General features: G+C 35.2%; 1 long non-coding RNA gene across 3 annotated transcripts in view; it reads left to right on the top strand.

Moving 5' to 3' along the window:
* Positions 1-4,490: 4,490 nt before the first annotated feature.
* The window catches only part of LOC118646265, a 43,688-nt gene continuing 21,122 nt past the window's right edge, over positions 4,491-27,056 (top strand). For 2 of the 3 annotated variants that reach the window (XR_004963804.1, XR_004963803.1), the window contains exons 1-2: positions 4,491-4,509; positions 4,593-4,652. This is a non-coding gene — a long non-coding RNA (uncharacterized LOC118646265). Of the gene's footprint in view, positions 4,510-4,592; positions 4,666-27,056 lie in introns of all 3 variants that reach the window. The other variant, XR_004963805.1, reaches the window with a different exon arrangement.

Below are 27,056 nucleotides of genomic sequence, written 5' to 3'. Positions count from 1 at the left end.
CAAGAGCAGAATGTACACATGCACATACTCACGATATTTAAATCCGATCATCTACTAAAAAAAACAAAGGGCATAGCGGAATAAGCAGGTGAAATCTGCCCCCGCACTAATCGAGCTTAAATTGATATCATTAGTTGGTACCCTTGAGATGTAAAACTTCCCCAAATATTAGCTACAAAATTGCATTTTTGGGGGAGTTATGGAGGGGGAAAGAAAAATAAAGAAAGTGGTTTTTTTCGAAAATAATTGGACCGATTTTAATGAAAAAAATATATGTTGTAAACATCGTTTAGACAAGTTTAAGAATGTGAGAGGCGAGGGGACTCACTTTAAAAAAGCACCCCGATGATAGATAATATGAGAGGCGAGGGGACTCACTTTAAAAAAGAATCCTGATGATAGATAATGTGAGAGGCACTTGCTGTCTAAGCAAGATTTTAGAACACTGACCGATTTACGCCCTCACGCAATCTTTCTCTTCTCTCGATCCGACTACTGAATTAACGGATATACATATAAACCGCCGAAAGAAAGTAAGGGACAGATCAATCAGAAGTCGACAATCCAAGCCTAACGCACGACACTGCTTTGCGGGATCGTGTATCGTCGACACAAAACATTGTATTATGTATGTACAACCACGACACTCTGCCTTGCGGGGTTGTGGACAGTGAACTCATAGACGCGACACTCTGCCTTGCGGGGTCGCGATCTAACCGCACACTGTAAACAGACTGTTAGGAATCACTGACAGATTAATAAGAATCGGTAAGTTCGTATTCATGTATTTTATGCTTGAGGGACGTCTTCCTGGACCCCTGTGCGTCATCTTGTGGCGCCCCTACTTGTTATTCTTTGCTTCCCTAAGCGTCCGGAAGTGTGTGCGTGTGTGGCTCCCATGTGCGCTCGTGCGTACTCTTTCTTCTTCCGACCCCGTTGTAACAAGATAGTTTGTATACTCTCAAGAAATAAACAATTTATTTGGTTCACTTTAAATAGAGAGAGAGAGTTTTGTATATCCTTTTCTTTATAAACAACACAAACATAATAAAAGTGCTCAACACAAAGAACGGTGTGAGTGACTAAAAATCCTCCTCACGAGATCTTGGGCAGCGATCCCCGACGTACTCCAACGAGGGGTACAACAGATTCAAAAAAATCCCAGATACTCAAATTGAAACAAATTAGCTCATTATTCATTAATTTCGTCTACCATAGCCACCGTCTTAAATTTTTAAAATTTTCCAATTCTAACTCCAGATTCGTAAGCGACCCCAAAAATACATGTATACGAAATTCCATAAAAAATGCAAGTAAGAAAAAATTTATACTTCAAAGAATTAATAGCCAACGATTTCTATTATTTTAAATTTACAGCCTTATAAACTTTATAAATTTATGCCATTATGTCCATTGCGATATACTAATAAATAAATTCATAAACTGATAATAGATCGTGTATAAAACAGTTTATGAGAAAGGATTTATGGAGAATTTTAGAAAAAATGTAGAAAAATCGAATTTTTGCACTTTTTTGGTTGCCATATTAAACTCATCAAATTAACCCTCAATCCCTCCCTATGGGTCGTTTTCGTTCTGCTTAGAACTACTATTGTTAATTTCTCGTACAACCGCGATGCTAGCGCCATTAAAATTATACTAAAAAAAACTTTGGGGGGGAAGGGTCTTCAGTGCAAAAGGCCAGCCCGATCCGTTTGTTCTACTCCAAACGCCAGCCAGATAAAATTCAAATAGGACGTTTTCGACCCATAGGGAGGGATTACGTAAGTAAAAATGACTTTTTTGAAAAAAAATTTTTTTTGTAAATTAAGTATTTTGGGACACGTACATGTATTTTAGAACATAATTATGTATATATTTTAAATTGAACATCTACAATGGAAATTAGAAATCCAGAATATTTTGAGCAGATCAATAAAATTCAGTTTTTGGCAAATATTGGGAAGATTAAACATTAACTAATAAATTAAAAAAAAGAAAAAGATGTTTTTATTGTTTATATAAAAATGATAAAAAGACCAATCAATGTTGTGTTCAATGCAACAAACCCGTTTGCGATTATCATCGTTAAAATTGCTGTCGCGACTGTTTTTAAACTGTTCTTTTTCTATTTTTATAACAAAATTTTGTATTTTTAGTATGTATTAAATAATAATTTCTTAAAACTTTAAGCAGAAAAAATAATTGTAGATTTATTGATGTTTCCCTATTTTACAACACTATTCATCATCCTAAAAAAATACCAATTTTTATACGCTGAAATTGGATATCTGCTTTTATTCTGCGCCGATCAAACATTTTTTTTCGTAAAGAGGAACTTCTTTCCTTCCAGAAACTGATTAAAAAAAATTTTTTTTTTAAATTTTTACCATTGCTATATATTATTTTTTTTTAATTAACTTTTTTATTGATTTTGTCATTGTTTATTAAAAAATACATACTAAATTTAGGAGAGGGGGCTAATATAATAGTAGTTTTTTAAAGAGAAATGTTTAAAGAGTACATGATTTTTTTCAGATTTTTTAAACTATTATTTATATGGTTATAAGGGCGAGGACGAAAACGACCCATAGGGAGGGATAGAAGGTGCCGAAAAACACGGAAGGGATTGAGGGTTAAAAATTGTGTATTTGATCGAAAATAAATTGCGAATCGCATTATTTTTAGTGATAATAAGCTGCTAGTTATTCGAAATTTATGAATTATTGTGGAAAAAATACGACAGTTCGTAAATTTTTGCAATGTAGCCGCCATTTTTTAACAAAAATGATAAGATAAACCTTAACAAAAGGGGATCCAGCCCCAATAATTTAATCTTGACATATGTTGACATATGTTGTCCTCCTGAGTTATTAATGTTAAGTTATTAAAGTTATTAACAAAAAAAGTTTCATAAATACGATACATCATGTCTCTGCTTTATTTAAAGTTGCAAACCCATGTGGTGCAAAGAATGCGTGGGCGGGGTGCAAGGCAAGAGCTTCCCCCTTTCCCTACATCTCCGTACTAATTTTTATAAAGCACGCACTTTTGCGTGCTTTAAAATAAGAAAATCTACTAATGTATTATTATCCTATATCTAAATCCTTTATCATTATCCTACTTAATCGTTATTATCCTAATCTAAATCCTATAAAGAAATATAGGTAAATCTTAACAAAAGGGGACCCAGCCCCAACAAATAATGATCTCATTATTAAAATAAAGTACGCATTTATGCGTGCTTTAAAATAAAAAAGTCTATTAATTTATTATTATTCTGAATTTTTATGTAAAGTTGCAAACCCATGTGGTACAAAGAACGCGCGGGCGGAGTGCAAGGGCAGCACGCATAAATTATACTTTATAAAAATTAATACGGGGATGTAGGGAGAGGACGAAGCCTCCCCCCTGTACCCCGCATACGCGTTCTCTGCACCACATGGGTTTGCGACTTTAAGTAAAGCAGAGATATTATGTATCGTATTTATAAAACTTTTTTTGTTTATTCTTGTTATTTATATAACTTTTTAACAAATCACGAGCGCCGGCTAAAATCTCTTAAACATCACTCAGGAGGGTGACCTTGACAACATGTGTTAAGATCAAGGTTGGGTTCCCTTTTAATAAGGTTTATGATAATTTTGACAAATTGGAAAAATATATTCTTAAAGTACAACTATTTTGTGCACCGATGGTTGCGAAAAGAGCTGGAGTTTTGTACTATTTTGATGTGAAAAAAAAATATTAAAAAACAAGTTTTTGCGATTTTCTCGCATTTTTCTACATAAAAATTGCCATAATTTTTTTGGACTTTATTTTATACAAATTTTGATGATAGATTCTAAAAGAGCGTAAAATTTTACATAAGAAATAATACTTTTCAAATGTTTTATAGACCTTGAACATTGCAAATAAAGTCGCTGAAAATTTTGTTAAAAATGTGTCTGCTTGAAGCGTTAATGCGTTAACTTAATAAAAGAATTTAATAAGTCAGTCGACTACATAGTTGTCTGTAATGTAAATGGTTCAATGAAAAAATTTCATTTTCGAAAAAGAAAATCTCTCATTGAACTATCGGTTGGATTCCGATATCCGACAAAAGAGATGTTACTGATTTTATTGTTGACAGTTTCTCGCGATGCTGATTGGTTCTCTTGCTGCGCTTACTTCGCTTTACAAGAGTAACTATTACAGCAACTAAATTTTGACATCTGTCAAATTATAATTATCATTGTAATTTAAATTTAAAAAAATAAAAAATTAAAAACTGAATAACGCGCGCGGAGCGTGCCTAGTAATGTAAATTTTAAATAAAAGAGTAAAAAGAAAAATCTTTCCTAAATATTGAACTGTATCGAACTATTAATTCACAATCAGTCACTCGAAATTTCGAATTGGAATATTCAGAATGCCAGATTGCACGACCAATTTTGTTTGGTATTTTGGAAAATTTATTATCGGATTCACTGGGATGTTATTTTTTTACGTCAATTTCTTCAGAGAAAAGTGAGCATTTTCAACAATAAATCGAACCGAATCAAAATGCTGAATAAATGATGTCAGAAATAATTTTGTTTTTATCTGGACAGAGAGAAAAACTGCATGTGCGACACTAAAATGGGAGAATTACTAAGGCAGAGAAACGAAAAGTGAGCCACGCTGGTAATACGAGATCGTCTTCCTAAAACTTTCTTTCTTTTACGAATTAGTCTGTCATAACATATAAAGTAACGATAACATAATTTTTAAAAATATCAGAACGAAATCAGTTATTTTTAGTAGTATTTTGGACAATGCATATTAATTCAGTTTCCAAATTGCTTCATAATATCTCATAATATAATATAATCTCATAATATTCATTATATCTCAATTTTTTTTAATTTGCAGTTAAAGTTACAAAAAGGAGTATTTTTTCGTACGCATTGAAAAAATTTCATAGCAATCTAAGTATATTATTAAGACATTTAACTTTTAAACAGAGTTTATAAATACGTAAATTTTAATATTAGATTTATATTCAGTATCATATAATAATGTGAAAGACTTTTAAACAAGAATTTATAAAAAATTTAATATATTTTTTAAATTTTGATGTCCATTATATGTATTAGATTTATTTTCAATTTTCAATTTATTAATTTTTACATCAAGTTCGTATAGTTAACAATGTAAAAAAATCCTTTAAATAAATATAGTGATAGAATTTTCATATATATATAAAAATTAAATCATGTTTGAATTTTAATAAAAATAGAAATTTTTATATTATAGAATTTTTCTCATACATATTTTATATTTAAATGAATATTAATCATATTCGGCAAAAAAATTCTTTTTGAGGGTTGAAAGTTTTTATAACATATTTAATAAAACTTCTCCGGCGCTTCTCGTATTGTAGTTATACTGTGATCAGGAACCTAGACAGCGCAGAAACCGTAACCATAGTCTGCTAAATTTATTAAATTTACAGCACCGGAACTATAATTGGAACCATTAAATTATTTACGATTTCTTCCGGTATATTTTTTCGGTTCAATTTATTTCTACATAATATTTTTTAATTTTATGTTGGAAAATCAATTGCTTGTTAGAGCTAATAAGATATTCTGTCGTAAATAGGGTTATTTATTTATTTTTTATTTTTATTTGTTCTATATTTTATTTTTTTATTACATTTAATTGCATTTTAGAATTTTCTTTTCTGTTTTTTTGTTTTAATTTTTGTAATATAAATGTTTTAGGACGCCAGAAATGGAAAAAAAGATCGGAAGAAAGTAAATATAAGAATATGTTTAAAAAGTCAAAGAAAAATAATTAAAAAATAGAAAAACCATCATTATTCGAAAATAATAGTATTCATTAAATAAGTATTATTTCATAAATTCGTTTCTTTATTGAATTCTAAGGAACTACATCTATTAAATTGACAGTGTCATAGAAGTTATTTTACCATGAATAGAAGACATACTAGTAGCGCATAATAATTTATATATAATAATATAAAAGATAAATACATGCTAATCTGATAGATAAATTTATCCAGAAATTGAAACGAGTGATCCTAAATCTTTATGGCAGGTAAACGATTAATATTTTTTACATATCTTTATTTTCATTTGTGTTAAAATTTTTATTACTTTAAAATAAATAACTCATATTTATATATAAATTCTAAATATGTTTTCAAGATAAGTAAAAATAATATTACTTATTAAATTATATTTATTTAATAATTCACTACTTCTTCTATTATTTTTGTTATATAGTTGTGTTTTCTGTATACTCTGGATATAAAAACTATTGTACACATTTTGCTTGTTTCTTTTTATTTGCAATTTCATGAATTATTGTCTAATTACTCCTGTTTTTTTGCTTCTTTCTTTCTTATTTCTCTTATTTATTCGATCTTCTCTTTTTGAAGTAATAAATTTATTGGTGGGACAATAAAAATTTATTCCTTTCACCATATTTAATTATTTATAAATATTATTAAATACTAATAATTAATATTATAATATATAATTACTTATTAAATAATATTATTAGAATAAAGAACTGGAACCGTAACTGGGAAAACCGTAATTCAAACGGTTTTGGGTTCTCATATTTGTCAAGAAACTGAAATCAGAATCATTTCAAAATATTTTATTAAACCGTAACCAGAACCGAATTTGATTTGTTCCGGGTCTTTGACTGAAATATATAAAAAGTACGTGAAAATAGTCTTTTTGCTACCAGTGCATAAAAAATTGTCCTTTTCTCACGTACTTTACACAAAAGAAATAATATTTCGAAGTACAGTTAACAAAAAATACTGTATGCGACATGTGCGGATAGCATTGGCTATTGCCCGCTCGTGCGGGTGGACAACTGGACACTCGCTTTCGGTTCGTGTGTCCATATTCCGCACTTACACTGTAAGACTGACTTACGGGCATTTAGCCGATTTATCACACTAATTGCATAAATATCTATAACTTTAACTGCAAATTTTTAAACTTGTAATACGTGTTGGAGTAATTTGAAAATTGGATTATTGTATCCCAAAAAATATAAAAAATGATTATATTATTCTAGTACAAACAAAAGTTATTATTAAATTATATAAATAAAAGCAATAAAAGCGTGCTGAAATATAAACGTATCTTTCAAAATTGAATATTTTATTAACGAAAATCATTAAAAAATTACATTTTGTATGACCAACATTACCAAAATAATAAAATTTTTTAAATCAACGTAATATGAACAGTATTAATTTCTAATACATTAGATAGATAAGTAGAATGCGCTCTACTTTAAAGAGCATTTGTTAGATTTTAATCCCCTCCTTTTCTCTTTTTGGCATCTCTTTAAAACGTGTCTTATCTTTAAAAATTTTCATATTTTGACGCGCTTCACGGGGTGCAATGAGTTCTTTTCGTAAACTTAAACTTTAAAAAAGATACAAAAAGCACCAAGTATACGCCAAATATACGCCAAAAACGCCCTCAAAAATGTGTTTTTGTACAAAACAACTTAGATTTGACACTACAAAATAAAAGTATTTAGTTTTTTTTTTTTTACAAAAGTAATGGTATAAAGAAAATGCGCCAACTATAAAAATGGATGTTATACAAAATGGAACATCTACTTTTTTATTATTATTCTTTGGCTGGCATTTATAGTTTAGTTTTTTGTTAAGCCTGCATTAGACTAGAGATTGATATTGAGATTGATCACAAACATTATAAATAAAAATTTTACTACAAAAACTTGGCGCTGCTAATACTAAACGCACATAAACACACACACACACACACACACATTCAGATGCACGCATAAGAAAAAAAGAATTATTCCATTTAGCAGCGTCAAGTTTTATTTGTAATATTTGCAATCAACCTCAATATCAATTTCTAGTCTGATGTGAGCTTAACAAAAAACCAAACTATTTCTATTTCATATAAACATCGATTTTTATAGTTGGCGCATTTTCTGCATATCATTGCTTTTGTAGAGAAAAAACTTAATATTTATCAGATTTTGTGTAAAATCTAAATTGTTTTGTACAAGAAAAATACATTTTTGAGGGCGTTTTTTGCGCGCATGTATTTGGTAGTGCTTTTTTGTACCGTTTTTTAAAAAAGGTAATTTTGTTGTGATTTTACCCACTCGGCATGTAATGTTTAAAAAAATTTTTTTTTTAATGTTACATTGTATACAGCAATATCACAGAAATATTTCACGACTATTTCTGCAACACTTCTGCAATGTTTCAATGTCCGCGATTATTTCAAGTGCAATCTTTTTGATTTTAGTAATATTTTGATAATATTACTGAAATATTTCTGAAACATATCTATGCATCTATAGCAGAAACATTTCAGAAAATATCTTCAATATATTTTATCCAAGAAATTGCAGATACACTTAAAAAATATTATTGTAATATAATAATAATAATTAAAATAGGATCGATGAAATTGTTAAATGTGAAGATAAAAATGAAATTGCCTATATTGGTTTATAGCGGGTTTTGGTACTTGTTTAGAGCTCGAGTTTTAAACACGAGTTTTCGCTGCTTCATCTCACGCGTCGTCGACGTGCCGTGTCAACGGCTTTCGGCGATGAGCGAACGGTAAGAGAGCGTCCCAGATACGCACAGTAATAAACGGACACAGCAGGCTGAGTGAAACGGACACAGTAACAAACGGACACAGACCAAACGGACACAGTAATAAACGGACACAGTAACAAACGGACACAGTAACAAACGGACACAGACCAAATGCGCACAGAGCAAAACGGACACAGTGCGAAACGGACACAGTAACAAACGGACACAGACCAAATGCGCACAGAGCGAAACGGACACAGTGCGAAACAGACACAGACCAAATGCGCACGGACCAAATGCACACGGACCAAATGCGCACACTGCACATGCGCACACTGCACGTGCGCACGGACCAAATGCAATCCATGTACATTGCAAGCAGAGTAAAGTCCACATAGGTTAGCGACTTGGACGGGGTGGATGCGGGAGGGGGGCCGAAGGCCCCCCTTGCACCCCCCCCGTGTGTGTGTGTGTGTGTGTGTGTGTGTGTGTGTGCGTGCAAAGCATTCACTGCATCACATGGGTTTGCGACTTTCCGTGTATGCATTTGGTCCGTGCGCATGTGCAGTGTACGCATTTGGTCTGTGTCCGTTTCACACTGTGTCCGTTTCGCTCTGTGCGCATTTGGTCTGTGTCCGTTTCACACTGTGTCCGTTTCGCTCTGTGCGCATTTGGTCTGTGTCCGTTTGTTACTGTGTCCGTTTCGCACTGTGTCCGTTTGTTACTGTGTCTGTTTCGCACTGTGTCCGTTTATTACTGTGTCCGTTTGGTCTGTGTCCGTTTGTTACTGTGTCCGTTTCGCACTGTGTCCGTTTGTTACTGTGTCCGTTTCGCACTGTGTCCGTTTATTACTGTGTCCGTTTGGTCTGTGTCCGTTTGTTACTGTGTCCGTTTCACTCAGCTTGCTGTGTCCGTTTATTACTGTGCGCATCTGGGACTCACTCGAACGGTAACACAGCGATCGCTCGCTTCCGGCATGATCCGAGACTCTGCGAGTCCGTGCGTGTCATCCGAGGACCGTATGATTTTCCGCGTTTAGGGATCACACTATGTTTCGGCACGATCATCGATCGTCAGTCTTGCGCCTGCTTTTGTCCGCCAAGCAACTCACAATTTTCTTTCGGATTTCGCATTCTCTAAAACTCTAACACATCCACTACTCGGCGGTATTCCTCGTCTCAAGTATCAAACTCGAACTAAACTTATTTTGAATTTAAGATTTCCTTCTTTTGCATTGTAGATTTGTCGCGGATCGCGAGTGCGAAATGCATGATGCTAATTTCCCGAGAAGCGACATTGTTCTCGCGTTCGCGATCGAACGTCTGCCTCGCTATCAATCCTTCCGTTTCGTTCGCGCTCAAAATTTCCGTCCCGTTAGAGCGTTTTGACACGCGCCCGGCAAAATTTTCGTCGCGACGACAATAGGCAGGAAAATCGAGCGTTCGATTAGAAGATTTCCGGCTATCCGAAACGATCTGTCGCTCCCGAGCGTTATCGCGATCCGTGACCCGGTCACTATACCACTACTGTACATTGACATTTTTTTGTGTGTTACTAGAATAACACAGGAGCGCGCTACGCGGGCGCTATTTAGTTTCTTACTTTTTAAAAATAACAATTGTAATAATAATTATATAAATAAATAATTATATACAAAAAGAAAGGAAAAAGAAATAGAGAGAGAGAGAGAGAGAGAGAGAGAGAGAGAGAGAGAGAGATTGAGAGAGAGAGAGAGAGAGAGAGAGAGAGAAAGAAAGCATACTTACATACATTAATTTATTATCTAATTTTCTTTCTTTTTTAAAAATATTATACACATAAAAAATGGAAAAAAGAAATGCAATATACACAACATACATAAATCTTCTTTAAAGTAATATGATATTGACACTGAAATGTAACGAAATATTGTCAGCTCTGACTCTTCTTTTTCTTCTTGTTTTTTTTTCTTTAATTATCATTAGAGATTGACGACATAGTTTGAAAAACAAAATGACAATTGTTAATAAATTATTAAATACTTTGACATTATATGTGTACCTTTCCATATAAAATGAGATCAACAAACTTTTGCAAAAATCAATACAGAAAAATAACTTTCGAAAATCTTCTGTTCGAGTAAGATACTTCACAATGTACAAAAAAAAAGTTACAATTGTTAATAAATTATTAAATATTTTGACATTACATGTATCTTTCTATATAAAATAAGATCAACATTTTTTGGAACTTTATATACATAATTAATTAACTATTATTGCTAGTTATAAAATAATATTGTGACATATGCATGCACACGTACGCGTGCACATATAGAAATTAATAAATTTAAAAAATAACCAAATAAAAAATAATCAATAGAGAAAACTAACTTTCGAAAATCTTTCGTTTGAGTAAAATACTCCACAGTGTACACATGCACGGATGCACGCACTTCTCTCCCCTCCCCTCTCTCTCTCTCTCTCTCTCTCTTTCTCTCTCTCTATCTTCGTCTCTCCCGGTCTCTCCCCGTCTTTGCCTGTCTCTCCCGGTCTCTCCCCGTCTCTCCCGGTCTCTCCCCGTCTTTGCCTGTCTCTCCCGGTCTCTCCCGGTTTCTCCCCGTCTTTCCCGTCTCTCCCCGTCTCTACCCGTCTCTCCCGGTCTCTTCCTGTCTCTCCCCGTCTCGACCCGTCTCTACCCGTCTCTCCCGGTCTCTTCCCGTCTCTCCCCGTCTCTCCCCCGGTTTTTCCCCGTCTCTCCCGGTCTCTCGCCGTCTCACCCCGTCTCGACCCGTCTCTCCCGGTCTCTCCCCGTCTCTCCTCGTCTCTTTCGGTATAGATAACCATTTATACAAATTTGACAGCTGTCAAAATTCAATCGCAATGATTACTCTCGCAACACGAAGTAAGCGCAACGAAAGAACCAATCGGCATCGCGGAAAAGCGACAACAATACTTTGAGAGATGTGAGTATCGATGCCATGCCCTTTTTTAGAAAGGATTATCAATAAAAAGAGTGACTGTGAATTAAACGAAACAACTTCTGAGTGGTCTACATTTTTATGCCCATCCTTTCCTCCAGCAAGTCCCCGGATTCGCGCAACAAACCCTCCGCGCTCAACTCTGAGCGGTTCCAGCATTCAGCGCGAGCGTACGCCGTCGGCAACGCATTCGCGCGCACAGTACTGAATAATTTGTGTAATTTTTACTATTTCTTATGAACTATGTCGCATTCTTGTCAGTCTATTAGTGACTGTTTCAAGACCGATAAAATGCGCACAGTTCATATATATGAGTTAGAAATAATAAAAATTATACCAAAATTTTTTAGCACCAAGATCTGTTATAGATCAATATAGGCGATCTTATTTGTATATTTATTTTTGACAGTTTTATCGATCCTATTTCAATTATTATTATTGTGTTACAATAATATTTTTTAAATGTAAGCAATCTTATTTTTATGTAATACAACAGTTTTAAAATATATTTTTAAAATGTTTAATACATTGATTATGTTAATAAAGGTTTACTTTAATAAAGATTTATAGATTTGCATTATTATAGTAATTTGTAACAGAACACTTCCATTTCGTCATAATTTTTTAAAACTTTATTTTGTTTTAGTAACATTAAAAAAAGATATTTATTTTATAACATTACAAAAAAGTAATATATCGTAAAAAGAGACTTGTTACATGAGAAAATAATAAAAAAAGATAAATAAATATTTAGGGTGAATGCTCTAAAGTGTACAATAGCTAGAAAAATAGAAGGATTGAAATAAAAGTCTCATATTATTTTGCAATAGTAATCAAGATATTAATTTTTTTAACTTATATGAATGAGAACGCATCAAGGAAACTATAAGTGTTGAAAAGGTAATATTTCAGTAATTATTGCGATAAAGTATTAAATATTTATAGAGTATTAAATAAAATAATATATGCACATTAAAATAAGATATTTTTTTATTGCTTATTTCATGTATACTTTAATGTTATCATTATTAACTATATAATTAGAGAATATGTTTTTATGTCTATTTTAAACATTCAAAAATGTTTCTGAATCATTATATTTGCAATATTTCTTGTGCAGTATTGCAGAAATTCATTTTCCGCAATTTAAATTTTTATTACCTACACAATCCTTCAGAAATTTTTTAGAAATACTTTAAATGCAATGTTGCGTTTGATATTTTGCAGAAATATTCATTGTGTAAGAAATATTAATATTACTTTATAATTTTCCAGAAATATTTTTGAAATAATGCATTTGTCACATTTCTTTTGTAATATTACAGAGCCATACAAATATGAAAGCAAACTTTTTTATCTTCTCTCAAAGATTTCAGAAATATTGCATTTGCATTATTATAAAAATATGGTGCAGGTTTATTTTTAAAATATTTCACATACAAAGTTACAATTAAAATATTAACGAAATATTTATGTACCATTTTCAAATATTACAATAATTCAGTATCACTTTACTTGCCGAGTGAGTACCTATTTTGTAGTGTCAGGTAACTCATTTCTTTTTATAATGTATTATACTAAAACATTATATTACGCGCGCTTCGCGCGCGCCATTTAGCCTTTTTATAATGAACGTTGCGCTAACATTTTTTCTGTATTTATATTCAGTTTATTTATAAACATTTTAATTCCTGAATATACGAGGATTGTTCAAGTCAAACCGGGACTTTAAGTTTATAAAATAAAAAACAAATATCAAGGAATGGAATATGCATTTATTTTTCGACACACTCCCCTACTACATTTATACATTTATCTCAGCGTTTAACTAATGCCTGGAAAGCTTTGTCATTACGCCTGAACCGTTCAAGCCTGCTTCACTTCGTGCTTCACATCATCAGTGCTGAAATGTAATGACCTACGAGAAACTCTCTTAGGAGTCCAAACAGATCAAGAGACACGGTAGTGGCTCGCGCCAAGTGCAGCGCGAACCCGACCGTGTTTTTTACGCGAGTAGGCGACTTGCGAGAGTGAGTCCCAGATGCGCACAGTAATAAACGGACACAGCAGGCTGAGTGAAACGGACACAGATCAAATGCGCACAGACCAAATGCGCACAGACCAAATGCGCACGAACCAAATGCACACGGACCAAATGCGCACAGTCGCAAACCTATGTGGTGCAGAGAATGCTTTGCACGCACACACACACACACACACACACACACACGCGGGCGCGCGCGCGCGCGCGCGAGGGGGTGCAAAGGGGGCTTTGCCTCCCCTCCCGCACCCACCCCGTCGGTAGAGGTGCCCGAAAAGTCGCAACCCATGTGGTAAGTTTGTTGGTTATTGTGTCCGTTTGGTCTGTGCGCTTTTGGTCCGTGCGCATTTGGTCCGTGTGCATTTAGTCCGTGCGCATTTGATCTGTGCGCATTTGATCTGTGCGCATTTGGTCTGTGTCCGTTTCACTTAGCCTGCTGTGTCCGTTTATTACTGTGCGCATCTGGGACGCTCCCACTTGCGAGCACACGAGATTATTGGATCTCAAAAACGGCTAAATCGATCGAGTTCTAATTAGGCTCAATCGAAAGCTTGAGATCGATTTATATTAGAAAACTATGTTTTTTCCTCTACATGTCCTACGAATGGAGATATTGCTACGCAAAGTCCGAAAAGCCAAAATTTCATTTAAGATACGTCATCGTCATTGTCATCGTTAACCTTGTGGGTATTTCTGCGAGTGTCGACATGAGAGACGAAAATCCATTTCGCGCATTTGCTACCGTGTGGCGTTCGCATCGTCACTATAGCACCCGTGTATGGCAAATGTATAAGTCACGTGGCTCGCTCGCGCCATGCACCAGCTCGCGTGAAGTGACGTATATGAGGTTATGTTGATTTTTTAATTGTTTATTTAATCATTGACACCAATGTAAAATTAATTAATCAGAGAGTAACATAGCTCAGATTTTACACTAGTGTCGATGAGATAGATCAGATGTTGCGTGATGTAAAATGTGTATTATTGCTGTAATTGTCAATGATAATGTTGTAAGGATAAGAACTATCACCATCACTAAGGTATTACTTTTGTCACCAAGATATCAATAATTATGTTATTAGTAAAGAATAAAAATAGTATTATTAAAACCATTTATTTAAAATTTTGGTAAATATAATTAATAGTTATTAATATTGATTGCAGCAACATTTAATTAATACACAATTCTTCTACATCATACAACATCTCATCTCTCATCGATACTAATGTAAAATTAGAGAGCTATTTAATTTTTAATTTTACATTGATGACTATTAATGGGTCACATAAGTTTCTCGGGCCACAGGTCAGCTTCTGTCAAATGACATGTGTAGTGGAGGTTAAATCATTTATTTAATGACTTTTAACATCTCATCTATTTAATCATCGTTCATTAAGATTTTATACTTGTGTTGATGAAATAGATGATGTGTGTGATGTAAAATTGTATATTTTTATTGCTGTCCCGTAGGAAAAAATTATACAAAAATTACTGCACAAAAAATTGCATATTTTTGTGCATAAATTTTTGTAGTTTTTACAGATTTTTATATAAAGTTTTTGCCTTCAGAATTTTTCTGCAGAATATTTTGCAGAATTTTATGAATGTTTTCTGAAGTTTTTTACCTTCAAAAAACAATCACATAAAATTCTGCAAAATTTTCTACAGAAAAATTCTGAAGGCGAAAACTTTGTATAAAAATCTGTAAAAACTGCAGAAATTTATGCACAAAATCTAAGTAATATAAGGAAAAAATCACAAATTCAAGATAAAACTTTTAATCAAATTCAACCTAAGTGGTATATACTTTTGGATGGTTCAACCTAAGTATTATATACTAAGTGTGTCAAATTCAACCTAAGTAATATATACTAATTGTAAGACAAATAATTCTTACAAATAATCCTTGGACATCCATATAAACATATTTTCAATATTGCAGCTTGTGATCACATTATCGACAAATCAACTGTGTGACATTATGGTCTCTATACTTTGTTGTAATTGTTTCAGAGAGTGAGTCCCAGATGCGCACAGTAATAAACGGACACAGCAGGCTGAGTAAAACGGACACAGTAACAAACGGATACAGTAACAAATGCGTACAGACCAAATGCGCACAGACCAAATGCGTATAGACCAAATGCGCACGGACTAAATGCGCACAGTCGCAAACCCATGTGGTGCAGAGAATGCTTTGCACACACACACACACACACAGACACATACATGGGGGGTGCAGGGGGGGGGGCTTCGCCCCCTTCCCGTCGATAGGGATGCCCTGAGGTTGAGAAGTCGCAACCCATGTGGTAAGTCTGTTGGTTACTGTGCGCATTTGGTCCGTGCGCATTTGGTCTGTGCGCATTGGTCTGTACGCATTTGTTACTGTGTCCGTTTGTTACTGTGTCCGTTTCATGGACTCTATGTAGTAACTGTAATGCATTCTATGCAAGTCGGATATATGGATAAGACACAGAAATATACCGATAAGGCTCTTAGTCAAATTGAAAAACTAAAAAGTAATTATTTAAATACTTTGTTGTTTCCAAAACGATTTATTATAATTAATACAATTTTCTTCATACATTCATAAAGATCACATTAAAAAAAATTTGTTATTTGTAGCTAAATTATAATTGTACGTTTATAATTATGTTTATTGTTCTTTTACAGTTATTGATAATAAATCTATTTTGTCCATGTTTTATTTAATGCTCTTGGAACATACATTCATGTGCATAGACGTAGAATATATGGACTTCGCGTTTGGCTAGAAAGCTGTACAAACTTTAGAAGAAAACAACTTGCTTTCATGGTGTATCTTTCTCTGTCTATTAATACTTAGAGAGGGGCAAAAATTCACTATGGCAACGAATCAACGAAGGCTTCTTTCCCGCACTATGTGTTAGACAGAAAGGCGATTACCAGATGCTCACTCTTTCTAAAGTTTGACCATGCACAACAAAGGAAATCTAGGAAACGCGAAGTCTATGTATTCTACGTCTATGTTCATGTGCCAGCTTGTAATGGGAAACAAAAGTACGCTCGTAGCTCTTATTGTGAATGTGGTCTATGGCCTTTAAGTAACATAGGCTGTCATATGCAAAGTTAATAAACTTGATAAATTTCCGTAAGAGCCACACGTTTATTTCCCATTACAAGCTGGCACGTGATTATATGTTCCAAGAACATTAATTAAAACATGGGTAAAATAGGCATATTATCAATAAATGTAACAGAACGATCAATATAATTATAAATGTACCATTACAATTTAACTACAATCTTAACTGTAAAATAGCAATAAATATACTATATTAAATTGCTGCAAAGAGAATGAAAAGTAAAATATGGGATGCCGTGTTGTACCATTTACAAAAAAATAAGTTAGAGAATCAAAAATATAAATAGAAATTATGAATGTGATCTTTGTAAATGTATGAAAAGAATTGTCTTAATTAGAATAAATTATTTCAGGAACAAAGTATTTAAATACTTACTTTTTAGTTTTTGATTTGATTAAAAACCTTATCTGTATATTTCTGTGCTTTATCCGTATATCCAACTCACATAGAATGCATGACAGTTACTAAATACACAGACGTAGAGCTAATCCATCTCCATATAAACATCCATATAAACATATTACAGCCTCCGATATTACAGCCTATGACCACGTCATCATTAGGCCAGCTAAGCGACATTATTAGACTATATACTTTGTAATATAGTTTTAGACATAATTTCACATATTTTAAAATCTAAAAAAAAAATGGTTGTACAATATCTTTAAGAGCCACACAGTTGCAATACAATATTTCTTTAAATAAAAATATAACACTTGTATTCTCTTACCTAGCCTGCCATAAGATAATGACATATTTGAAGAACTAGAAAGTACACCTTCAAATAATCCTTTCAATATGAATTGCCCTGCCAATTCTCTATATGATAGTTCACTTAATTTAAAAAGGGATTAACCTCGGTGAATTCTTATCAACAGCAACATACACTGGCACACTGTAAATTCCGATATTTTACTCGTCCACTGTTTTTTTTTTTCTATTCTTCTTCCAATTCAAATCAAGTGTTTGTTCCTCTCTTTAATAACTCAAAATAAAACATTACACAAAGTATTACTCTTATCTCAGAATACTTATTTCATACAAAAAATAAAAATTTTGTGCAACTTATCTGATTATACAACGCATGTTTTACTAAATTCTTCAAATTAAGCACAGCCGTTCCTTTCCACGATGTAATCCACGATGCAAATTATGCATGAAATAAAAACTAACTCGCCATTAACCTTGCGCACGTCAAACCGTCACTAACCTCAAACTGTTATCACATCATAGAAACGCACCGCGGTTAATTACTTCAACACAGCGTTGTCAGATTTGGCGATTTTACGCCAAATTGGCGATTTCTGAAGACCATTTGGCTCTAAAAAATTGCAATTGACGACTTGGCTATTTTTAGGCGATTTTTAAATTTATTTTGGCAATTTGCTGGCGATTTTTGCATATTGCTTAAGCTATTAAAATTTTTTTGTTATTTTTCCCCTTTGTCATTGAGCGCGTTCAGCAGATAAAGCAGATCAGTGAGCGGTTAATATTTTTTTATTATGATTAGTTTCTTACTTCTAGATCCAGCGAAGAACTAAAGGCAAGAACAAATCATATTGAAGAATTACTAAGCGTTCACTGATCTGCTTCGTCTGCTGATCATAGTCTTTAAAGTCTATGGTTTCGACAGATCAGCGCGAATTTAGACGCACAATATTTAATAAAACACTGTTTAAAAAAAAACAGAGATTAAATACCGCGCATCGTAAAATTGCGCTGGTCTGTCGAAGCCTACAGACCTTTTACTAGATAGAGAGTCTCTGAAAGTGAAATATAGGTAAATCTGAAAAAGACCAAAGAAAATATCGAAAAGAGTAGGAATCTGCCGAATGGGCCAAAGGTAAACTTGTGCATAGACGAGATATTATTCAAAGTCCTATTAAAAATGGTATTTGAAACATTAGTTTTATTAACCAATTGTTAGTTTTCAGGAAAACAAAAGTGAAAATAACATCATTTTGACTTTCTTTTGACGTCATTTTGATTTTTTGTTTCACTCGGTTCAAATAGTACTGAAATTGGCGCTTTTTTGACGATTTGAGTGACCTCTAATGGCGATTATGGCAATTTGAGATTGCAAGTATCTGGCAACCCAGCTTCGACACGCAGACGGCGCGGACGCGACCGCCAATCATGACACGTAGCTTCTCGTGTCTGTGTCAACTTGTAAATCACGTATAATAAACCCGCGTAGTTAATTAACATCACATCACGTAAACACGCGGACATATACGTAAAAGTGCCTTGCTTTGTGTGGGTACCCAGATAGCACACGGACGTCCTCAGGACGTCTAGGACGGACTTCGTGGATATTCTGAGGACGTCCTGATTTTATCCCGGGACGTCCTCAGGACATCCTGAGAAATAGCAAACGAGCGCCACTTTTTAGTCCTCAGGACATCCTGAGGACAATCCACCGGATGTCCTGAGGATACCATGGGATTTCCTCAGGACATCCTCAGGAATAGCAAACAATGACCACATTTTGTCAGATTTTTTAGATTTTTTTAGGATTTTTGATGAATGTATCGATTTTTTATAAGAATTGGAACGTTTTTCAGAAAAATTTAAAAAATAAAAAATTTCGATTAATTAAAAAAATTTTTTAATATTTCTAAGTATTTTTAATAGTTTTTGAGAATTGAAAAAAAACTTTAACAAAAAATTAAAAGTTTAAATTATTTCTACGATAATTTTGTAAGAGGAAGAAGACTCATACATGTTTCAGCGACAGTTGTAACGTACCTGTTAAAGCAAGTTTAACTTCTGTACCCGAGAAAACGGTCACCCATCCAAGTATCAACCATCGTCGACGTTGCTTGACTTCGAAGATCATACGCATCCTAACGCTTCGTGATGATCCATGAGTACTTCTTCTTTATGCATACATATTTGTTATAGATCATCACAATAGATGTTGTCAGAAGGATGAAACATATATAGTTAACTTATATTTTTATAAATAAATATAAAGTTTTACAGTTTTCTTAAATCATTTTTACATATGCGCATAAAATAGCATGTGGAATAACTTATTAAAAAAACTGTTTTTGCGCCGTTTGTATAAAATAAAATAAAAAAATTAATGTCATCTTTTATAATTTTTTAGTATTGTTAATATGCCATATTGTTTCAATAAGTGTAAACATTCAATCTGACTTTGAAGTCAACATTTTTACACGTTTGATTTTGCAATACATTCTAGAAATACGTACGATATATTCAAGGATTTCTCACTTGCTATATTAATTTACCTGTCTTTTTCAAAAATTACTATACGTTCAGAATGTCTGAATACTATTTTAGGATGTCCTGAGGACTTTCGTAGGATATTCTAAGGACTTTCTTAGGACGTCCTAAGGACTGTCTTAGGATGTCCTGAGGATTGTTTTAGAATGTCTTGAGGACTTTCAGGATATCGTATTCTTGGAACATTCTGTGCTATCTAAAATGTCTGGTATTTATAGTATACTTTATACAGTCATTATATTTAAGTTTATCTGCTAGTATAAGGATAATAACAAAATATATTAATTTTACAGTTCTAATAAGCTTGCAAAATTACGAAAGAGCATAAACTGTAGTGGATTTCCAACGAATTATTCGCTTTCATTGATTTATAATTCAAGTATATTAATAAAAATACTATGAAATGAGTCTCTTAATGTTTTCAATCAACTTTTTATTTTTTTAGCTTCGCAATTTATATAGTAGAGTTTAAAAATTTATGTGAAAAATTTTAGTTATGAGCTATCGTCGACCATCCTTAGTCCCAATCGCTTATCGCTACGAACAATTGCGAATAGCAATGAATTTTGTTTGCGCTCTCCTCGCCTCGCGGCGAGCGACGACGATCGTCTTTTTCCCACCGCGCTCGTGTTTCCGTTATAGCCGTGCGTACATTGGCAATATTTCACTATATTCCGACAATAATTATAAAAACTGTACGCATGGAATCGAAAAAATTTAGAGAGCTTTTCGTCTTCGATTTTTGTGGGCAACACGATGGTATAAATATTATGCGGAGGTTTATTAACACCCTGTATATAAAATATTTATATAAAATATTTACAATAATACAACTATTATTTCTTAACAAGATCCTAGGACATCCCGGGACATATTCAGGATGATCCTGAGGACGTCCTGTGCTATCTGGGTAGTATTGGACGCGTTCAGCAGATGGAGCAAATCAGGGTAATTATATTATCGAGGAGAGGGACTTTCTCACGGATTTGGCTGTAATTTCACTATTTTGTATATTTCGGTGCGTAGAACACGAATCTGGCAGAAAAAAGTGTCGCTCTGCCCCACGAGACAAGATATTAATCATTAAAGTTCACTATTTGACAGGTTATGAAACCTGTCATACCACGGCCATCTTTATTTCCAGGCCGTGGCACCCAATGTGGCAACGTTGCGTCAGCTGTTAGTAGTTGGCCGATGGGATCGGTTATGGTCGGTTATTTAGATAGTCGACATTTATCATCTATTTAACATCTTTATTGTTAAATGCAATTATACATATATCAAAAATAAGATTTTTAATAAAATAAGTATTAACTTATATAACATTTAATGTTTGTACTTAGGATGTTTTATTGCGATACATGTGGTATAAACATATGAGATCAAATTTTTTACACTATAATTAGTAATAACTATTGTTACACATTACTTTTTCAAAATAAATCTCTTTGCTAATATTTAATACAATATTCAACGTAAAATAATAAAATTGTAATAAAGAAAAACAAAAAATTTTTCCTAATATGGAACAAATTAAAATTTGGAACAAAAATAATTTTTCTTAAAGCGTGCAAACAAAAATAAATACTTATATTATTAACTTTAATATAATATATTATTAGTGAAATGGAATGTTAGTGTTCTTGCAGGTGTTATATAAACATCTGCAAAAATACTAACATTCTATTATATACATTCAGAAATATATGTTGTAAGTATAAACAATACGTGTCTAAATATTATAATAATGTTTGTAGTTTTCTTTTCTTGGTATTTGTTTGTTTCAAACTCGTTATATTATTAATTAGTTTTCAACTTGCTATAATTATTTAATAATATGTTTGTCATACATTTTATAACGTTTAATATAATTTGTTCCTGTAATTGACCACAGATACATATGATGTCATCTAATATACTGGCAATTAAAATATTAGAATTTAAACTTTTTATAGTTAATGTTACCAGCAACTGCCGTTGATTTATAACCTTTAAAAAAGCATTCTCAAACTTATCTGTAATCAAACATTGCATAATGCCATATACGTGTTGCCCAACTAATATTATTGTATCTGATGGAATCATTAGACCACCTCTATTCAAATCTAAGAAATATGAATTACAAGTATCATAATTCTTTGATTCGACAAATTCGCAACATAGATCACAGCTCAATCGATGTTTAATCTTAAATGCAGCATAACCACAAATATATATTAATACAGGATTGTTACAATCAATTATATCAATAAAATTTTGGTTCATAATTTCTGAGAAAATACTGAAATCATCTTTAGTATTAACTGCATCTTTAGTATTACATCATTTGTAATACCTGTTAAAGCATCAAATGAAAACGCAGCTTGGCCATATTTAGCAGAATGAAGTCCTAAGACACTTTTGGTTCTTAATTTTTTTTCAGATTCAATAATTTGAGTAAATGATATGTGATAATTACCACCAGATAGCTGTCGATAACGACTAAACCTATTTTCTAATTTGTCAGTTTGCAATTTTCCAGGTAATACAAAATCAACTTTTAATTCATTTGATTTATTAATTTAATTCATTAATGAATACTTTATAAAATTTATCATTACACTCACATTCTGAAAAAGAGCATCAAAAGTGTCTTCAGTCAAAATACCATAATTTAAGTTCAAATCTTTCCAATGACAAAAAATCATTAAGAAAAGTAATACGATCATCATTTTCATCAATAAAAACAGCTTCTAAAGGATTTCTATGAAGAACAGATTTTAAAAAGTTATTGACGTTTACTATTATCCACCATTTTAATATAATTTCCAAAAATTTTGCTGTCCCTGATTCAAAACCATATTCTTGATTAATTGCAGCAAGAGTAGTTTCATGAAACACATTATGTACTAAACTTACTTTTTGTCGTTTTAATGTATTTGGAAAAACAGTTTTAAAATTTAATTTGGGTGCTAACTTAAGTAATTGCTTGCATTCTTTATGATACAATTTTCTTATATCTGAAAATTTTGCAACTAAAATTTTATTATGTTCATAAAATGATGGAAATACAAAAGATTTTTCAGCATCTTTTTGACCAAGCCAATTATTTCTTATATTTTTATATATGTGTACACTGTCATACGTTAGAAATGTTTTAAAATCGTTTGAAAGATGATAATTAAAATTATTATCTAAAGTAGATAATTGATTAAACATCATACGATTTATTCTATTATTATCAGTAACTATTGCTGATATTATCAGTAATAATTTTCAAGTTACAAGCTGTTATTAACTCACATGCTTGTTTTGTATATGATGCTAATTCCTTGCCATTTACATTATTAACGGGAATCAGTGATACAATTTCTTTAAGTGATCCAAATGCTGAACATATCATAAATGCCAAAACAGTTTTAACTACAGATGTACTATTATGAGCAAATCCGCTAAGAAAATCATTTTTGTAATCTATGCTTTGTTTTACATAAATCTCATCAATTTGCAAACTCACATATTTTTCTCTTTCATTTAATTTATTAGTTAAAGATCGTAGGAAAAGTTTATTTTCATTTGGCTTATTAACAGGAACATGCATTGATGATGAGAGTCGTTGCAGAGTTCTAGGATGAGGTAATGTAAGAATTGCATTTTCTCGTAAAGCAGAATAGCAATTGGCAGATTGTGTATATATTAAAAATAAACATAATATCATGTAAACTGAATATCGTAAATAATGCTTTTCCATAAACAACAAATTAAATTGCTCAGAAATAAAATCTAATTTATTAATACTATCTTCTTGAATATTTTCTTTTTCGTTATTACTTTTGAGAAATAATTGAAGTTTTTGAAAATGAATATTCACATTAGATATTAATGACAAAAGTGTATCATTTACTGTGTTATTATTTGGAGGCTAGGGATTTCCTCCCGCTCACGTGCAATACCCGTACTACCCACTAAACCCATCTCGGGTGGCTAGGTCTGCGTGATATGAGGGCTCCCCCGGGAATTGCTATCCAGTAACTGTCGGGAGACCCTCCACGCCGGCGCGCCATTTGGTGAGCGCGTCACTCCGGGGAAGCGGGGCGAGCGTCTTCTAGGACGGGATTCATAGACCGATCTTAAGCTCAAGCATTGTCTTAAGTCTAGCTTCGAGCCTTACTTAACCAATGAAATAACAGCATTGACGTCTCAAGATCATGCTTAAGCTGGAACTTGAATAAGATTCGACTATGAATTCCGGCCCTAGTGTAGGAGAGCCCCGCTCCCCCGGTCGGTCCATTGGACTGGGACCGGTCTTGCCCTTGATCGGGGGCGGGGAGAGACTGGTTGCTGTTCTCCCCCGTCACCACCACTCTCCCCCCTCTCCACGACGTGCGGAGAGGAAGGAAAGGGGGGCGCTGTTGGTATGGCCCCCCGGATTATTACGCTCGTCGAGGGAGCGAGAGGCAGGAGCAGACAACGCTCCGGGCCACCCTCGCCCCCCCCCCCGACGGCCCGCGCTGCTAGCAGCCATAAGAGGGAGGGCCGCGCGCCCATGTCTCGCGGCCGGACCCCCAGCGGGCGAATATTTACTGGATCCGGAGGGAGGGTCGCGTTATACGTGCGACCCTAATTGTCCCCCCGGACCCCGCTCACTCCTCCCGTGAGCTACCCGGGCGCGTCCTTGATGCGCCCGCTCCTCCTCCTTCCCTTCTGTCCGGGGGGCGTCCCCGTCTTTCCCCCGCCACCCGCCGGCGGCCCAGACGGGGGTAAACATCTGCGCCATCCGAAAGGACACCCTGCCCCAACCCCGGTCCAGCCAATCCGTCAGCACCGGGGCCAGAGCCCCGACGGTCCATTGACCCGCGCAGCCTGGACTGCTCAGGCGCGCGCGCCACTCCTCGATCAAGGACCGCCGGGTCTGGAGCCTCAGTAGGCGACGGACTCTGTCCGTCACCGTCCCGCCCCCCTCCCGGATCTGCCGCGTCCTCTCATAAACGCGGGCTTGTGCCCGCGCGACTAGAACCAGGGGGGGCATGCCCGACAGGGCCGTTGCCGTCGCGTGGGAGGTTATGCGGTACACCTTCGACGCCCTTATGGCCGCGTGCCGCTGCACGGAGTGCAGCAGCGACACACTGGCCCGATTCTTCGCCAGAGCGTCGGCCCAAACTGGCGCACCATATAGGGCCATAGCCTGCACGACCCCCCCGTATAAGCGGCGCACTCCCGCTCCGGGGCCACCAACGATTGGGGAGCAGGCGATCCAGCGCGGTCGCCGCCCTCTCCAAACGTGGGGCCAGTCGGCGGAAGTGCTCACCGAAGCTCCAGGAACCGTCCAGCGTCAGGCCCAGGTATTTGACGTAGGGCCAGACCCGGACGGGGGTGTGTCGCCAACGAGGACCCAGGGCTTCTTGGTCGGCGGGGGACCACCCCTGACGGAGGCCCGATGGAACTATAGGGCCTCCGTCTTTCTTCGCGCCACCTCGAGGCCCAAACTCTCGATGGCGCGCACGACTCGCTGTACCGTCCGCTCGGCTGTCCGTCTAGCCTCCTCCCAGTCGGACCCCCCGGCCACCACGATGGTGTCGTCGGCGTAGCAGACGACACCGCAGCCGGGGGGGAGGGTAATTTGCGGGACCGCATCGTACCCGAGGTTCCACAGCAGAAGCCCCAAAACGGACTCCTGCGGGACACCCCGGTGCACGGATCTCCGCACCAGGACACCGTCCTGGTCTCGATAGGCCAACTGTCTGCCGCGGAGATAGTCCGCTACGATCCTTTTCAGATGCGCGGGCATTTCGTGACTTGTCAGTGCCTCGCGTATCCGGTCGTAGGGCAGGGTGTTGAACGCGTTGCTGATGTCCAACGCGACGCCCATTGCCACCCCGCCCTGCTCCACCGTCTCTCCGGTGAGGGCCCGGACGCGCAGGATTGCGTCGATCGTTGATTTGCCCTTGCGGAAGCCAAACTGCTGTCGATGGAGCTGCAGACCATCCCCGTTAAGGTGTTGGTTGACGCGGCCAACAACTATCCTCTCAAACAACTTGCCGGCCTTGTCCAGCAAGCAAATTGGCCTATACGCGAAGGGCGTTCCACCCTTCTTGCCCTCTTTAGGAAGGAGCACCAGCTTGGCCTCCTTCCAGACTGACTAAACATGGTCCTGTGGTCATATATGCGCATACTTTTAATTGAAAAAGATTTAATATATTCTCAGAAAACGCGTGGGCGGGGGAGGGGCAGAGCCCTTCCCCGTAATTTTTTCTAACCTAATCTAACCCACACATTTTAAAGTCGATATTTGGTTAATGCGAAAATATTGAAAATGAACAACGTGGAAAGTTGCAAATCTGTGGTACAAGTGTGGATGTCGTTTATTTTACATTTTATAAATACGATACACAATAATAGTGCTTTATGTAAAGTAAACGACGTCCATGCTTGTACAGTACCATATACCCAGACAGCACATGTAGATTATGAGAACGATAGTAGGATATTGCGAAAGTATATTGCAATATTCGTATAATATTGGAGATACGTCTGTGATATGCCGAGTATATACTCATAATGTACTATGTCCGCGTTGCCTTATCCCATAGAATTTCGCTGGCAGTTTGTGAAAATATACCGAATATATCTCAAGAATGTTATACGTATGTCTAAAGTATATCTTCAGTATATTCACAATATGTCTACAGTATGTTCGCATTATATGGGCTCATGCATAATGAGAGGAATAAGGAACAAGGAATTAAACACACAGAATTAGCAAGAAGAAAGAAGAAGAGGAATTAATCATTTCGCACATTAGGAATCTATCGCGAGAAATGAAGTGTAATATCTATTGAATACGCTGGGTGCTTTGGGAAATTATGCTCAGATAATTGTAGGTTATAACCTAAATAATATATATATATATATTATTATTATAGTTTACGTTACTATATTATATCTTATGTGCATACCAGAGTTATCTGGGCGTAATTCCTGAGAAAACCACGTTGTCCGTGAGTTCGTGTTCGCACGTTCACACCCTACACTTTACCACGTGTCTGCGTCACACGGCAGACGAAAATGCGTAACGTTACAGATCACAGATAGCG

Source organism: Monomorium pharaonis, chromosome 6, assembly GCF_013373865.1.
Source record: "Monomorium pharaonis isolate MP-MQ-018 chromosome 6, ASM1337386v2, whole genome shotgun sequence".
Lineage (NCBI taxonomy): Eukaryota > Metazoa > Arthropoda > Insecta > Hymenoptera > Formicidae > Monomorium > Monomorium pharaonis.
This window is presented reverse-complemented; position numbering and strand designations above follow the sequence as displayed.